This window comes from Colobus angolensis, unplaced genomic scaffold (assembly GCF_000951035.1).
Source record: "Colobus angolensis palliatus isolate OR3802 unplaced genomic scaffold, Cang.pa_1.0 Scaffold6, whole genome shotgun sequence".
NCBI classification, from domain to species: Eukaryota; Metazoa; Chordata; class Mammalia; order Primates; family Cercopithecidae; genus Colobus; species Colobus angolensis.
In genome coordinates this window covers 7,303,232-7,321,657 of record NW_012119598.1, presented here as the reverse complement: position 1 = coordinate 7,321,657, position 18,426 = coordinate 7,303,232, and positions in this window count along the sequence as shown.

Genomic DNA, 18,426 nt, shown 5'->3' with positions numbered 1-18,426 from the left:
TCACCACCATCATCATCACCATCATCATCATCATCACCACCATCATCATCATCACCATCACCACCACACCACCATCATCATCATCACCATCACCACCACACCATCATCACCACCATCATCATCACCATCATTATCACCATCATCACCATCATCACCACCATCATCATCACCATCATTATCACCATCATCACCATCATCATCATCATCACCACCATCATCATCACCATCATCTCCATTTTACAAATGAGGAAAGTGAGGCACAGAGGGGTAAAGAAACTTGTCCAAGGTCACACAGCTACTAAGTGATGCAGCTGGATTCAAATTTGTCTTACGGTTAAGTAAGGATGAAAGGACCTTCTCCTCCTTCTCTCTCCTCCCCCTCCTCCCCCCTCATCATGTCCTCTTCCTCCTCCTCCTCCTTTAAAAAATATAGTCTTTTCTTTAGCTGCAAGGCCAAGTTAGTGGCGTGTACGCAAAGTCATATTTTTCAGCCAGCTCCTTTCTCTTTCTTTTTTCTTCTCTAATTAGAGCTGGGAAAAGGTGAACTTTTAGCCCCTCTTCCACATTGCGTTTTTAGTGACTCAAGCTAATCAGGGAGAAGGGCTGCTGGTGATGGTGGAGAGGGGATTTGGTGACTGGCAAGTGGATAGAAAATTCCAGATGTGTAGGGGTGTGTGTGTGGGTGGGTGGATTGAGGGTTGTTGAGACAGAAGTCGCTCTAGGAAAGTAAACACTTGGATCCTGGAGCTTGAAACTCACCCCATCCCACACCTTTTTATTAATTCTCTAAACCTGTATTGTAACCTTCATGGTTGATCTACTTTCAGGCATGGGGAAAGTGCCAAGCCCTGAGATCACCTGTTGGCTTTGTCCCAACTCGCTGCTCAGGAAGCAGCCTTTGTGCATCCCTTGCTCCTGTGTCTGATGGGAAACTGGGGCGGGAGTAGCAGATCAGGAGAGAACCTGTGCTGGGCGTGGGTTCCCCGGCTCTGGGCGGGCTCTACCTGCTCCAGCCCTCCTGACAAAGGGGAGCCCACGAGTCACCGGTTTTGGCCTGCCTCACCTGTCCAGCCCTCTCCCCTGCACTGCCCCTGCCACCACCACCTCCTCACCCCATGCAGTGTTCATCTGTTCCGGTATCTGTCCCCTTTAACTGAATCACCACTGGGCTTGTCCTGGGACCAGCCCTGCTGTGAACCATACAGTCATGAATGGCCCGCACATCAATAGGTTGAAATGGTTAAACAATAAAAGTCTAGCACCAGCCAAACTGGATGGTTCAACTTGTAAAGAAACAGAATCAACTGCTGCATAGCAGGGAGTCTTGTTTCAGGTGGATTTCACGCTGGAAGGTTCTCTTTCAGCCAACAAATTAGAGAACTAGATATATACCAGAGCTAGAGAGAGAAGCTTTTTCTCTAAAGAGAAAGCATTTCACAGATCAGCTGGTAGAAGAGCATGAAATGCCTTGAACTACAGCATTGTACAAGTGTACATGTGAACTATGGTTCATCATGGTTACAATAACAACAACACAGAAATCAATCTTTACAGCCCACAGTAAGTTCTCAATAAAGGATTATTAGATATATGAATAAAAAGTCTGTTTCATGTTTGAAATCTGAGCAATCACAGACCAAGAAACTGAGAATTCTGTAACAAAAATATCAACACTGCTGCAAAACTGTGGTTATTCCAATCTAGATTGACTTCAAAGGTGGAGCAGTTTAAGGAACAGAAACAGATCATGAAGCCAGGATGATGAATGCAAAAAACCAGCAATGCCTAAAGGCAGGATTGCTGTGTATGATTGTACAGGTTGTATATGGCACACCTGAAGGTGCACTTCGTAGAGACTGCAATATGCATGATGACCCTGGAGTTTTTCAAAGTGGTGGCTCTGCATAAGGTTTATCCCAGTCGCTTAGTGAGGGATGTGTGAAAAGTTAACTTTAGAGCCAAACAATGCATATTATTCGCAGTTCATCTATATATCTATCTATGCTTACCTTAACTGTTTAGCAAACTGCATCCATAATTCATTCACATGGATTCAGCCTTTTTATGAGATAAATATAGATTCACAGGAAATTGCAGAACAATGTGCAAGGAGGTCCTGTGTGTCCTTCATCTTCACTCAGGTTTCCGCAGGTAACATCTTATAGAACTAGATACAATATTAAAACCAGGAATTTACATTGGTATACTCTACAGAGTTTCCTTGGATTTTACCGGCTTTGCATGCACTCATTTGTGTTTTTGTGTGTGTGTGTGTGGTTCTGTGCAGCTTTATCACACTGAACTGGTGGTAGAGTCTTGTAATCATCACCATAATCAAGATACGGAACTGTTCCATCATTGCAAAAATCTCCCACCTCCTTACTCCATATCTAACCCCTGGCAATGACTAATCTGTTCTCCAGCTCTATAATTTCACTATTTTGAGAATGCTAGATACATAGGAATCCAGTCTTTTTCTTTTGTCAATCACATTTTTTTTTTTTTTTTGAGACAGAGTTTTACTCTTGTTGCCCGGACTGGAGTGCAATGGCCCCGATCTCGGCTCCCCACAACCTCTGCCTCCCGAGTTCAAGCAATTCTCCTGCCTCAGCCTCCTGAGTAGCTGGGATTACAGGAATGTTCCACCACCCCAGCTAATTTTGTATTTTTACTAGAGACGGGGTTTCTCCATGGTGGTCAGGCTGGTCTCGAACTCCCGACCTCAGGTGATCTGCTGGCCTTGGCCTCCCAAAGGGCTGGGATTACAGGTGTGAGCCACCGTGCCTGGCCCTTGTCAATCACTTTTTAACTAGTTCTTTCACTGCAAAGTTCTGACTTAAGGATTTCTACGCAAACATAAGAAGTAGATGTGCTTGAACTACAGAGACCTAACTGAGAACAAAGTGGACGATCCTGTGCCTAGAGAGGGCAGGCCAGGAGACAGGAGAATATTTTGATTTATTAAGCACTTAATTGGGTGCCAGGCACTGTTCTGAGGCTTCATGGACATTGCCTACAGAATGGTGTCCTGAGAGGCTGCCTCCTCTTGAGGGATTCTACCCCCACCCCCAGCAACACACTTTCTCTCTGTCCTGTGCAGATTCCCACTGGGTCGTCATCCCCTGAGAACAGGAGTCTCCAGCTTCTCAGAGAGTGTGGTATGACGCACAGGGCCTCTGACCACTGAGCTGTTTAGCTTTGGCTTTCCCTCCCCCTGGGTGCAGAGTAAACTCTAGCTGTTGGGGGCTTCTCCCCATTCCTTTGTTCTGCCCTTGGATTGCCCTTGTTGTCACCTCCCAGCTGCTAGGACCAAATCCCACCTGGGAACTGGATACAGGCAGCCTCTACCTCCTGTAGCAACCGTAGCTGCTTCAGCTTCTCGCCGCTGAAGATTTGGAGGGAAACACACATGACCGTTATTGGCAACCTCAGCATTTTCAGGAATTAAAGATTAATGGAGAGAAACTCGTTGTCCTAAATCCCCAGCTGGGTACGAGGTTTAGGAAATTCCCTTCTTGAGGTTATTAAGCCCTTGGTGGCCTGGTGAGGCTAGATCTCCAGTGACAAAATATAATTGACCTATTATCTGGGGACTTTGGGGTGAATTGCCACAAACTAACAGTGAGGGGCTTTAAACCCAGGAATGAATGATTCAGGCATTGATGAGCTGTTATGTCTGCAGACCTTTGCAAACAGAAATGAATATGATGAGTCTGACAAGTTTGGTGCAGTGTGGCTTGAAGTAAAAGCATTAACCATGGCCAGGTGTGGTGGCTCACACCTGTTATCCCAGCACTTTGGGAAGCCGAGGTGGGCGGGTCACAAGGTCAGGAGTTCGAGACCAGTCTGGCCAATATGGTGAAACCCTCTCTCTACTAAACACACACACACACACACACAAAACAAAAAACAATTAGCCAGGTGTGGTGGTGGGTGCCTGTAGTCCCAGCTACTTGGACGGCTGAGGCATGAGAATCACTTGAACCTAGGAGGCAGAGGTTGCAGTGAGCTGAGATTGCACCACTGCACTCCAGCCTGGGTGACAGAGCTAGACTCACCTAAAAAAAAAAAAAATCCATCAACCACATTCTTTTTGCACTTTGATTTTGTGAAATCTCTACATCTATTTGTCAATGGTCCTATGGCCTGACGCAGAGAAAATACAATCTTGGTGTTTCAACTTGCTTGAACTCTAATGAATAAAGCTCAGCTGTTTTATAGGCAGAATCCTCCAGTCTTATATCCCAATAGTATACCAACCATTTTTGAAGTTGGACCACTTACCATTGTTCCATTAGCATTGTGGCTCAGTACTTCATGTTGTGGAGCATATATACTTTATTAAAGCAAATAGTGATTGATTGTGTTGTGAGAATTTTGTTAGAAACTTGCAGCCTCCTTGAAAATTGCCTACAGGAGATAAGACATCTGCATTTAACTTTTCTTTCTAGGTTAAATCCTAAGGCCATAAAGGCAGAAATAAAAAAGAATGATATTTGAGTTCATTTAAGTGCACACAAGGAGAGAAACAAGTCATTGTGTCGTTGTCACTATGCTCATTAAAAATTATGTGATTGAACTGAAATTCACCCAAAATGTAGGCATCTTGGTGAATTTAGAAATGTATCAATGAGTGACTCATTAGGTCTTTGTTCTTCATCCTTTTTGTCTTGGAAACCCCCTCTTTCTTGAGTCACTTCTCATTATGGTTAAGACAGCGTAAAGTTCCCATGAGTCCTTCAAGGGCAAAAATAGATTCCCCTTATAGTGGATTCCAAATAGAAGCAGATAACATTAAAGCAAGGCCCACAGTGGATTGACCCTAAATGAAGCACTGGGAAGTCTTTTGTTTATAAATAAGAGCACGCAAGGCACTGGCAGTGCCTCCTTCTCTTTATAAGAAGTCCTTAGATTTGTTGTATGGACTTGCCATCGCCCTTTTCTCTTTGTAGCAAGTATCCTTCCTATGAGAGGTATATTAAGGACCCACACTCTCTCACCTACAATTCCCAAAATCCAGACAGCTGTGAAATCCAACAATGTTTGTATACTTGACACCGTTGTGGCAGCATCATCTGACCTGAACTGGCTTGAAACAATGTGTAAGTTTTATTTATCTCACTTGCTGTGAATATTCATGCTTCATTGCAAAAATGTTAATGTACGAATATGAGACAGTACCCCAAGCCCCCGTGTGTGGAATTACACAACATGTGGTATACGTACCACATTACCTTTGGAACAATCTGAAAAATGCTGAAATCTGTAATACATCTGCTCCAAGGGTTTTGGATAAGGGATTGTGAACCTGAAGCATACCTTTTTTAAAAATATATACTACATAAACATCAGATGCTACTTTTTGATAGGGAATGGGTTCCAACCAGATGACAGCTTGACAGGCCTGCTTTGCCTGTCTAAGGCGACATGATCCTACCAGAGACCCCAGCGTCGGAAACTTCCTCTGCCTGCACCATGTCCAAGCACCTGTAGCTTGGCTAGGCTAGCTTACGCTAGCCAGGCTCAGAGGCAACCACAGCACAGTGGGCTCTGCATTTCCAAGGATTCCTTTCTGAATATTCCACATGGGAGAGGGAGAGTGGGTGGAGAGGGCTTGACTCACTGCTGCCAAGTCTTCCAGTGCGGTTTGTAATGACTTCTGGTAAATTCGTTGAGTCATTTTCTCATTAATTTTTCAATCTAGTCATTCACTCTATTAATACTTACGGTGTGCTTTTGTTACCTAGGAATGTTTTATTGAGATCCTTGTATAAAGTGTGTGTGCATGTACATGTGCACATGTGTGTGTGAGAAACTTGGATGCAATCAGTATTTTCCCAGACTATATTTCAAAGAATCCAATAGATGTTAATCAGTTTTAAAGGAATAATATTTGTGTGATCAAATAAGTCTAGAAAATGGTGAATTAGGCCAGGAACAGTGGCTCATGCCTTTTAATCCCAGCACTTTGGGAGGCTGGGGAAAGAAGATTGCTTGAGCCCAGGAGCTCAAGACCAGCCTGGAAAACATATCAGTAGGAAGATGATGTCCTACAAAAAATAAAATAATTAGCTGGGTGTGATGATACATGCCTGTAGTCCTAGCTACTCGGGAGGCTGAGGCGGGAGGATTGTTTGAGCTCAGGAATTAGAGGCTGCAGTGAGGTAGAGCAATGCCACTACACTCTAGCCTAGGTGACAAGACGAGACCCTATCTCTAAAAGAAAATGATGAATTAAACAATTCCACAGGTTTCTTCACTGCAGGGTTTTCTTGCATCCTCAATAATGCATGGCAGACATTCAAAGGTAGTGTTGGCACTGACCAAGGAATGCTGGCCCCTGGGCCTCTGAGCCCTCCCAGCTCAGATGATTCTTCTGTTCCACAGAGGCTGTAAGAGCTAAGGAGTGAATTGTGTGGAAGGTGGCAGAGCTGACCGACTACACAGCAATGGGAAACATTTCCACCCCGCTCTGTCTCTGCTTTTGCAGGGGCTGCTGATGATTGTTGCCTCCTCCAATGACTGCGGAAAAATACAAAAATGCAGGTGGCCACTTGGGGCTGTGCCAGCAAAGAGAATGCTCTTCTGGGGTCTTCTAACCTTGAAAATTATAGCCCCTTGAGAGCAATGTCCAAATGAATCTCTTTGAATTCCTTTTACTCCCTAGACAGCTTGCCTTCTACAACATTGTACTATGAACAGCAAAGAACATGACTGCCCTCCGACCTGCTGGCATGTTGAGAGGCAAGATTTCTCATGATCCAGAGTCTATGGAGCATGGGAGGAATCCCATTTTTATGTCTGGTTTTACAGCTGAGCTAAGGTCTCTCCTGGGAAAATCAACAGACATGGTCTATTTTGCTATTTTAAAAGCTTGCCAAAGTTAGAATGCTGGTTTTATCTATGGAGATTCAACACACCCTTAGGACTCTTAAACTGGACATTTTTGCTGGAGATAAGATATAGTTTTGAGGTAGGATGATGGCAGGTAGGACCCTTTAGTATTTGTTTTGTTAACGAATGACTTGAGTTCAATTTGTGAACTGAACTTAGGTCCTTTCTTTTCTTCTTTTCTTTTTTTCAAATCATGTTTGTGGTTGTAGCTGTTGTTGTTATTACCATGATCATTTCTGCCACTGACTTCTTCTCTGACAGGAGTTATATCAATTTATTTCTATTTTACTTTGTTGTACCTTGGTCTCTCTAGAGGAAAATGGGAACTTGTGAGTATTTATGAAGAAAATGCCTGTCAAATTGGGAATACTCTTGGAGTGGAAAATGGAGGCATTAGGAAATAACTGTATTTTCCTCTGTGATCAGCGTGTAGTGAACGCTCAATGAGCTATGACTAGAATTTAAGAATGAAGGCCCCACTGGAGCAAGGGTCTCTCCTGTCTTCTTACCTATCGTATCTCTGCAATGGGACGGGAACTGATAGTGAAGGTGCTCAGTATTTGTTGAATGCATAAATAACCAATGGAAAGAAGGAAGGAAAAACAAGGAAGGAAGGAAGGAAGGAAGGAAGGAAGGAAGGAAGGAAGGAAAGAAGGAAGGGAGGAAGGGAGGAAGGGAAGAAGGAAGGAAAGAAGGAAGGGAGGAAGGGAGGAAGGAAGGAAGGGAGGAAGGGAGGAAGGGAGGAAGGGAGGAAGGAAGGAAGGGAGGAAGGGAGGAAGGGAGGAAGGGAGGGAGGGAGGAAGGGAAGAAGGGAGGAAGGGAAAACCAGAGAGAGGAATAAGACCCTCTGCTGAGCCAGCAGGTAACTGAATGCCACCTTTCTTCTTTTCTTGTCATGGAAGCCAGGAGATGTGAAGAATGTTTTTCTTCTCAATTCTCTCCAAATGCATATGTACATTTTTAATATTTCAAATTTTCTTAGCTGTCTCTTTCCTCCCCTCTTATGTAGGTGAGTGAATCATCCCACTGACCAGGACTTTTGGAGCTGATGAGTACAGCAGGCATGTTTCACTACCTTCTAAAAGCATGCACATTTCTCTTTTTAAAATTCTTTGTATCTTAGTAAGTCACTGTCCTTTAGTAAGAGGGTAAGCCCACATTTGGCCTGTGTACTAGCTAGTGAGATCTTCATGCTACTAATATTTAAATTGTTTCATCCTTTCAAAATAGTCTAAGCAAACCCAAGTGACCCTCGGGCTAAGGCATTTTTCTTCTCTCATTATAGAGGAGTTTCTTTTGCTCCTGTACCTTCTCCTCCCACCTCCCACTGTTCCTTCCCCAAAGGGGCAGTGGCAGGTAGGACCAAGCATGTGTGCTCAGAAGAAAGAACACTCGGAGCCGGGCGTGGTGGCTCACGCCTGTAATCCCAGCACTTTGGGAGGCCGAGGCGGACGGATCACAAGGTCAGATAGAGACCATCCTGGCCAACATGGTGAAACTCCCACCCTACTAAAAATACAAAACAAACTAGCTGGGCATGGTGGCGCACCCTGTAGTCCCAGCTACTTGGGAGGCTGAAGCAGGAGGATCTCTTGAACCCAGGAAGCAGAGGTTGCAGTGAGCCAAGATTGCGCCACTGCACTCCAGCCTGGGTGACGCGGAGTGAGATTCTGTCTCAATAGAAAAAAAAAAAAAAATTCGCTGGGCATGGTGGTGCATCCTTGTAATCCCACCTACTCGGGAGGGTGAGGCAGGAGAATTACTGGAACCCGGGAGGGGGAGCCATGAGCTGGAGGTTGCTGTGAGCCGAGATCACGGCATTGCACTCCAGCTTGGGCAACAGAGCAAGACTCTGTCTCAAAAAACAAACAAACAAACAAACAAAGAACAGTCTCCTGGAGCCAGGAGACCAGGGTCTGAGTCCCATATTAGCAACTCGTGCATCATGTGGTCTTGGGCAAATCTCTTTTTTGCAGCTTTGAATGTCCCTGCATGTGAGAAGAATGCAATGAAATCAGTATGGAATGCTTTGCATTTTCCCTGATAGAATGCTGCCTGAAGCTCAGGGCAGGGGCCATGGGACTGGGTCTAGAGTGTGGCCACAAAGCCCCATTCTCCAAGAGTTCCAAACCAGTTGAGTCTGCGGATGCTTCGATGAGTGGCCTGAGCCCACCAGGGCCCACAGTTTTTGTCACAACTCCCACTCTAATTAAAAAAAAAAAAAGTGGGTAATGGCCCCAAGGTGCCTTTCAGTTGATGCATTAAAAATAATTTTAAAAAATTTCAAATCCACTAGACTGTGAGTCAGGAGTCTGGGTTCTGGGCTTGACTCTGACCTAACTGAGTTTTGCACAAATTCTGTGAATTTTACTTTCTGCATCTGTCACATTAAAGAGGTGGACTGAACATTTATCTTCAACATCGAGTTCTTTCACGTTTGCTGAGCACTGTTTTAAATACTTACCGTATAATAATTGTATGCAGTAGGTACAATTACAACTCCCAATTTATGGAATAAGAAACAGGCTCGGAGAGGCTCAATTCTCATTTAGACCTGGATTGAAGCTGGTTGGCCTGGCGTCAAAGCCCATATGTGTAATTGCCCTTCGATGTTTCCCTTGATTTATGGACTTCTTAGAGCAGATGGACCCACAGGACTGGGATCCACCGGTCCCTTGCAGCTCTGCCTTTAAGATGCACAAACAGCACAGCGGTTCATGTCTAGAATCCCAGCTACCTGGGAGACTGAGGCAGGAAGATTGCCTGACCAGGAGTTTGAGACCAGCCTGGGAAATGTATTGAGACTCTACCTCTAAGAATAATTTTTTAAAAATTAAGAGAAAGAAAAAAGAGAAAAGATGCAAAAACAATTAAAACCCTTCTCAAGTAATTTAGAGCCTTGTTTTCTGGATGTACTTTATTAAGCCAGTGCCGGAAGCCTCATTATGGGATGGATATTCTTGCTTGTCATCTAGTCTAGCTGTCGAGTTTATGTCAGTTAGCTGGAAAAGTCCTCAAACACATATTGACGTAGAAAAGCACCATTCTGCCTTTTGTATGTTGTGTTTTTTCTTTCACTTCTGAGATGAATAAGTACAAATGAGTGTGTGTGTTAGAGAAAGACTAGCAAAGACTTAGACAGCATTGATTTTCTAAACCACCAACTCACAAACAGTTCAGCTGTGGTCCTGGCTGCTGCTGATAAAGAGAGAATCAGTTGGACAAATAAAATGTGGACATTTGAAAAAACAAACCTGCCAGACAACCATTTAGTGATGAAGTCTAGTAAAGGAAGAAGCCGGTTCCTTTGAAGCCGAGTGCCCAATTTTGCTTTTTGGGGTGCACGTGAGGCTTCTGTTAATGACAGCTTTGTGTGTGTGTCTGAGGGTGGATTTCTGGCTCAAAAGGAGAAATGACGAAGGTGATGAGGGCGTGCCTTGGACAACAACTGAGCTATTGTCCTGGCCACCTCCTACCCCCTGCCTTCGTTACTGGACCCCTGGGCTTACCCAGTCACGGTGATAAGGCAGCAAGCACAGAGGTTTTTCCCTGGAAGCTGGAAGCACTGCCTCGTCCCTCTCCTCCTCCTCCTCCTCCTCCTCCTCCTCCTCTTTCGCAGTTGCAGCAACTGCTCCCGCTGAGACCCCATCCCATCCTGTGCCACCTGGGATTCTCCTATTTCAAAAGAAACCCTTGCTGGAACAAAGCCCTGAGAGGAAATGAGTCCAGAGAACGAGAGTCATGTCCAGGGAGGAGCCCTCTAAGAACAGACGTCAGACTGTGACCTCACCTGTCCCTCTACCTGCAAAGGGCCCATTGACATCCATTGCATCCTAGACCTTGGCCCAGCTTCCAAATCACCAGGAGCCTCTTCCTTGTTTTCCTAATAGCTCCAGATAACTTTTGCAGGGAGTAATTTTGCTTTCTGTTTTCAAACCCATGTCTTTTCCTTATACTCTCCACTTTTATTTCGCAGGAAAAGACCCCAGATCACAATGATGTGATTTGTATTGATCCCTGGTTAGTCATCAGGAACGTCTGAGTGGAGAATGGAAAACAAAGGGATGCTTGAGTTGACAATGCCCGAGTGTCCGTCGTGGAGGGAGTGCTGCCTCCGGATCCAGGATCAGCAGCCGTGGAAACATCTCCCTTTTGCAGAGGGTGGGTGCTGTGAAGTGAGACCCCAAATTTCATTCAGAGGATTTCTTTTCATTTGCTCCCTTCGGGCTGTGATGGTGTCAGGCTTCCAGCATTCTCTGCACCCAGGATCAAGTCAAGTTGGAGGAGCTTTTCCGACTTAGTCAATGTGAACACTTTGGCTTTCCCAGGCACAAGTCAGCTCATAGCCTGCAGAGCAGAAGCTGACGGCGCGTCAGAGACCTGCATGACAGTCCTGGCTTCCACTCTGGGCTCTCAGTTTCCTCATGAGTTCATCATCATCCTTATAAGATAAAGATAAAGACCAACACCACGTAACATTCACTGAGTATTTACTAGGTGCCAGGTATTCTACTAAGTGTTTCCAATTCATATTCTCATCGAACCTCCACAACTACCCGACGAAGAAGGCATAATCTCTGTCCCCATTTTATAGATGAGGAAAGTGAAGTCTAGACATAACTTACCTGCCCAATGTCACACAGCTAGGAGTCTGCCAAATTAAGATCCAAATCATGATTTTTTTAAAGTGCTTTGCAATAATCTCACTATACTATCTCTTGGAATCAGTAAAGCTCTATTTATCTATCTAAAATTTTTGGAGGAAGATATACCTTTCACTTCCCAGAAGCCTTGAGATTCCCTGCCCACCGCCCCCCAACCTGCCCCTGCCCCTGGCATTTCTGGTGCTGGTGGGAGACAGAGGTGGTAGGCAAGAATCCTGTGCTAGGAGCAGGCAGCCTAGCCCCAGGTCCTTCCTTATCAAGAATCTCTGCACACCTCAGCCCAGAAAGAGATAACCTGGCTGGTAATCTGCCCTTAAGACCCTGAGATCAACCAATAGACGTGCACCTGCCCAACCAGGCCTCTGCCCTTCCTTCCTCATGAGGCCCCTCCTATCCTCCTGTCCTTGTACCTGCCACTTCTGCTGCCACAGGGCTCTCCCTGCTCTCTGACCACCTTAAACCTCTCCTGACCTCACCTAGGACCACGTGTGGATGGTCTATTTTCTAGTCCCTACCATCAGCACAGGGAGAATCAGGGTCCTCTTATGGTGCTTCCTTGCCAACATGTGTTGTGTGTGTTTGTGTGAGATATAATTTATGCACCACACAATTGGTCAATTTAAAGTCCAGGCTGGGTGTGGTGGCTCACGCCTGTAATCCCAGCACTTTGGGAGGCCGAGGTGGGTGGATCACTTGAGGTCAGGGGTTCAAGATCAGCCTAGCCAACATGGTGAAACCCTGTCTCTAATAAAAATAAAAAACTTAGCCAGGCCTGGTGGTACTCACCTGTAATTCTAGCTACTCAGGAGGCTGAGGCAGGAGAATCACTTGAACTTGGGAAACGGAAGTTGCAATGGGCCCAGATGGCACAACTGCACTCCAGCCTGGGCAACAGAGTGAGACTCCATCTCAATAAATATTTAAATACATAAATAAAGTCTATAAGCCAATGATTTCTAATGCATTCACAGATATGTGCAACCATCACCACAGTCAGTTGTAGAACATCAGAAGCCCTTTTAAGCTACCCCTCTCCTACTGCCTCCCCCCTCCCCCTGCCAGCCATAAGCAATCACTAATCTACTTTGTCTCTCTATGAGTGTGTGTTTTAATTTACCAAGCAGATGAAGAAGGAGTTAAGTGAAAACCTCTTCTCTTGCAGTGAAAATTATGATCATTTCTATGTGCTCATGAACTTCCAAAAGCATAAAAATCTTTCCCCAAAGAGCTGACACAACGAGATGGGGCAGGTGCCCACTTGTGAACACTCTGAGGTAGGTGGTCCCTTTTCACCAGAGAAAACTAAAGCTCCTACTTTCTTCCCCCCTCATTGTGCCTGGAGGACTTCAGGAGACACCTCTTTCCCCAAACTACCCATCCCATTAATAAAGTGAAGGACTGTTCCAAATAGCCAATTATGATACAGACACAGGGACCTTCAGACAGAAGTGGAGGAGGCCCAAATCACGCAATCGCAATTTGTGCTTCCAATCACAATTTGTGCTTTCCAAATTGTGCAACCACAAAGCTGGAAGGACTTCAGAGCTCACTCGGTTCCTGTTTAGTACCCATTTTGCCTATCTGGGATCTAAGGCTCAGAGAGGTTAAGGCAGGACCAGCACCCAGGTGTCCATCAATCCTGGGCTATTCCACCCCACTTCCCATCCTTTCAGCAGACAGAACAAAACACATTTCGTTAAAGTAAAGCAGGTCAAACGAGGTTGGAAGAGTTTCAAGAGAATCTATAGAAGATGCAACCTGCACATGACTCTAGTGATTAGAAAATATCTTGCTGGCTAGGTATGGTGGAGCCTGCCTGTAGTCTCAGCTACTTAGGAAGCTGAGGCAGGAGGATAGTTTGAGCCCAGGAGTCTAAGGCTGCAGTGAGCCATGATCACACCACTGCACTCCAGCCAGGGTGTCAGAGTAAGATCCTGTTTCTTAAAAAAGAAAAACACACACAAAAGAAAGAAAAGAAAAAAGAAAGAAAGAAAGAAAGAAAGAAAGAAAGAAAGAAAGAAAGAAAGAAAGAAAGAAAGAAAGAAAGAAAGAAAGAAAAGTCTCAGAGTCCCTCCCCATGGACTTTGGTCACGTTTTCTTTGTAACTAAACGTGGTGGACTTTGTCTAGCTTGTCACCTGGCCAGGTGGGACACAGAGGCCTATTTGTGCCCCAGCAGTGGCAGTTGTCAATGCTTTGACTTTCACAATCTATTTTAAAACATTAAAAGGAGAAAACAGCCTGGGTTCAGCCCTCATGCGAAATGAAACAGACAGAGTGTTTGTTGAGGGACTAATGCACCCTCAGCACAATCCCCGTGGAAAGAGCAGGATGGCAATCAAAGAAAATGTGGTGTGGTGCCTGCTCTGTGCAGTTTACAGTGAAGCTTGGATAAAGACACAGCGTATTGGAACGATTAAATACATAATTAAGTTTTAGGGATTCCATTACTAGCTTGAAATGGTAAAATTACGAGTCCAAAAGGGAGCAAGTGGCTTGAAGTTGCATAGGGGATGGGCTGGGCTTGGAGTAATTTTGAAGGGCTGCAAAGATAAAGTGTGGCAGGAGGGATCTTGACCATGGGAAGGTTGCACCCAGGGACTGACTGGGCAGGAGGAGAACCCCCTGCGAGATCTGGACAAGGGCAATATATTATTAGCTCAGAATAGAACTGCAGTGCCTGAAGAGTTCACAAAGATTACAAGCTCAAAAGATCCATGAGTCTCCTTTGCCTAAGCAAAGAGCTCATAGCTACCAGTGAGAATTTCATGTCGTTTTTGAAGTGTTCAATTCTCCTAGGTTTGGGCAGGAAACATAGCCTTGATCTTGCCATGCTTCCACAAATAAGGGGGAGCCTTGTGTTGGGGCTATTCTGTCTCCCAGAGAGGCAAATTCTCTCTTTGATTCTGAGATACATCCAGAGTCACTGTAAAGGGAATCAGCCCACCCTTCCCCCAAGAACTGTGGCTTCCAGAGAGGCTCAGGGATTTTAAGGAGGAATGGATTTATTTCTCCCCAATTTGTTCAACGTAGTGTTTACCAGCTCTCTGCACCCAGGGACAGAAGGCCTAGGAGCTGATGGAATTCAGTGGAGGGATTTCTTCCTAGAGCTGGAGGGAGAACAAGTAGGCAAATCACCTTTGTTGGGACACTTGTCTCTTCCTACGTATGAAATGATAAACGCCTTACATGTCGGAGAAAAGCTTTCCTTTAAAAACAAAAACCAATTTTCTTAGCAAGAATGTCTAATCTGTGTCAGGGCTGTGGAAAAGTTCCATTTGATAACAGAAACCTGGAAGCCACTCTTTTGATTACAGGCCTGTGAGCTCTGAAACAAAAGCACATCCCTTGGCTTTAATCTCGAAGACTTTTCAGAATCCTTGCTGCGAATGCTTCAACTAACACAGGCACACCCTTCCTGAGGCTCTCAGGGCTGTCGGAATTTGAGAAGATCTTTGATATTTTAATAAAACTGGCTTAGATTTGTCCCCTTTAAAAACAAATGAAAATGAGCTACAGTCCCAGAACGGGACCTATTTAGTGCATGTCTAGTCACGGCAGGAGGGGCTGGGTTATGGTGCATAAACAAACATCCCCCAGCCCTACTTAGTTCTCTTTCTCATTATATGTCCATTACGATTGGGGCAATGCCCTTCTTCACATCAGCCTCATTTCAGGAACCAGTGGCCGAGCAGGCACCATCCTTAGTTCTGCTCTCCCCAGGATAGAGGAAGACATGCTGGGTGAGTCATCGCTGCTTTCTGGAGCTTCCGCCTAGATACAACATTCCTGTGTGCATTGCCTTTTGGCCACTTCTAACCTCAAGACAGCAGAAAAGGCAATCCCACGGTGTGCCTGGGAGGAGAACTGAAAATCTGGTGACTTCCAAACTGCGTGGCCTATGAAGGGTCGGGGTGAAATGGTGGTGCAGTCTGGCCTAATGGCTGAGGAGACCAGGGATTTTCTCTCATTAGCACTTGCCCTTAGGGAAATCATATAACCTCAAAGAGATTTCATTTCCTTAACCTTTAAGCAAGGAGTTGGGTAGGAAGGGGTGGTAAATGGAAAGGAATAATTACATCTGTCCAACCTGCCTTGTAGGAATGTTGCACGGATCAAAATAAGGCAATGCCAGTGAAAGTGAAATGGGAATGAAGGAGAAAGACTATTTTAATAATGGGCTGGTGCTGTCCAGGGAATTGCAACCCAGAGGTGATTTGGATGTGCAACTGCATCTTTTTTTTTTTTCTGAGACAAAGTTTTACTCTGTCGCCCAGGTTGGAGAGGACTGGTGCAATCTCAGCTCACTGCAACCTCCACTTACTGGGTTCAAGCAATTCTCCTGCCTCAGCCTCCCGAGTAACAGGGATTATGGGTGCATGCCATGATGTCTGGCTAATGTTTGTATTTTTGGTAGAGATGGGGTTTCTCCATATTGACCAGGCTGTTCTTGAACTACTGACCTCATGTGATCTGCCCACCTCAGCCTCTCAAAGTGCTGAGATAACAAGCGTGAGCCACCAAGCCCAGCCTGTGCATCTGCATTTATTAGGAAAAGATTACAGGTAAGAGAAAGTCCTGAATAGCTATAGCTTAAGTATGAAAAAGACATTTGCTTCTCCCCCAGGTGAAAGGCCAAGAAGCCTCCAGTCCAGGAGGGGTTTGGCAATGCCACAATTCTTAGGACCCCAGCTCCTTCCGCATCTCTTCTTTGCCATCCTCCATGTGTCTCCCTGTCTTAGTCTGGGTTCTCTAAAAACCAGAGCTTGAGGCCAAAGGTAATGCACCAATACTTTCTGGAGGAATGCAACTCCAGGAAGCAAGAGGAAGGGGGAAAGAGGTGAGGCCGAGAAGGAAGGAGTAGAATACAAAGCGGTGTTTTACGAGGCTGGCCCCAGCTTTCAACAAAAGCAGTTAATTGTTTAGTTTCACAGAGCGTCTCTAGAAAGGTCCACTGGGCTTGGAATAATAAGTATGAGAAGAAGGGAGAAAAATTTGTCTGCCTGGTCATGTCCCCCACTAGTCAAAGCTGGCTTCACGGGGCAGTAGGACTCCACACTTCCAGGTGGCAGCAGCTGGCATCTCCTAGCAGGGAAAAGCAGCTCCTGAAACAGCAGCAGAAGCATCTGCACTGTGAACACAGGACCTGGGGCCAGCCAGTGACTGGGCGTGAGTCAGGGGGACTCTCCACCTGCCCATCTCAGTCTACAGCCCAACAGGCCTGGTCTGGAAAGGCTGTGTGTCTACCAGAATGAGTAGATCCCAGGGTATCTTGCTCTTCACAGTAACAGGGAAGCCCTGAGGCAGGAGGTGGGAGGCATGTGACACGAGGCATGAAGCAATGTGCTGTTGGGTTGTGCCTGCAAGCAACATGGGAAGTCAGGAACATCCGCTACCATGGGCCCAGCCTGACCAGGCAGGTGAAATGTCATGGCACCGTAATCTCTGCCACAAGATGATGTGAAACTCAATGAACCTAATTTAAAAAAAATAAAAACTCTTTCATGGTCTGCTAGAAGGTGGTATTGTCAGGTGATCCTCTCAGAAGTTTAATGGTGGTACTGAGCAGAGGAACCACACTTGAGCAGATCCTGGGAAGTAGATACACTGGCTCAGACATATACTTCATATGCCAAAGTGGTTGCATGAGCTCCAGCCATCATGTCCACATTCCTGCTAACAAGGACGGTGAAAAGCAATGATTGAGGCACATTGCCTTTATCTGTGATCACTTCTAAAAAGTTGGACACTATGCTGGGCATGGTGGCACTGGCCTGTTGTCTCTGCTTCTAGGGAGGCTGAGGTGGAAGGATTGCTTGAGTCAGGAGTTTGAGTCCTGCCTGGGCAACATCGTGAGATCTCATCTCTAAAATAAAAAAGAAAGTTGCACACAACACACCTGCTGACTTTTCATTGGCCCAGACTTAATCCTAGCACCACACCTAGAAGTAAAGTGAAGGCAATATTCTGAGTGATCTCATGCATAGCTGAAAATTGGCAGAATGGTAAAATAGGATATTGGGACCAATTGGCAGCTTATGCCACAGCTGCCAGGGTTGGGAGTGCCTGAGTGGGCACTGCAGAGTGTGCCCAATGTGTGCTCCCATTTCTAGTGGGCATGAGCAGGATGGGAGGGGAAGGAAAGAGAGTGGAGATAAGGGAATGGTGGTGTTGAAGAGGTTCAGGGGGAAGACAGAGATGCAAAGGAAGAAGGGAGAGGGAGCAGACAGGTAGTGAGAAACGAGGGTGAGGCAGAAAGGGGGACAAGAGGACTGCCCCACCTGCAGATGGGACTCGCTTTGTTTCTGTGGAAACCATGGAGTCTTTAATAGGCAACAGATGAGGATGAGTATGAGGGTGGGTTCTTGCCGGCAGCAGCACCTCTGTCCAGCCAGGGCTGTGCTGGCGTCATGCTAGCCTTGGCCTGCACCCTATCCTCCTCCTGCGCCTTGCCCTAAAACCCCGCCAGGCAGACACTGTCTCCCCCTTTTCTATCTTCTGCCTCCTCTTCCCCTCCCATACTCTTGGAGCAGGAAGTCAGACATATTCTTTCTAGGCTCCTGTGGGCTAGATTGGCCCCATCAGCTTGGCATCAGCCTCAGGCTCTCCTGGGGCCCTCTTACCCCTGCACTCTCAAATGGCCTTTCTTGTTTCCAAAAAGCTTCTGAGGAGATGGAAATAAGGTCCAATCTGCAGAACATTATGGCCAAATCAAGGACTGCTAGCCACTTCTGAGGCACTGAGGTTGCAGAAGGGTCATAGACAGCATTTGGATGTATCGGGACCAATTCCGCGATGAAAGAGAACCGTGAAGAGAGGAGCCCTCCTCGCATAGTGGTGTCCTGAACAGAAAGTAGCTGGGTGCTTTC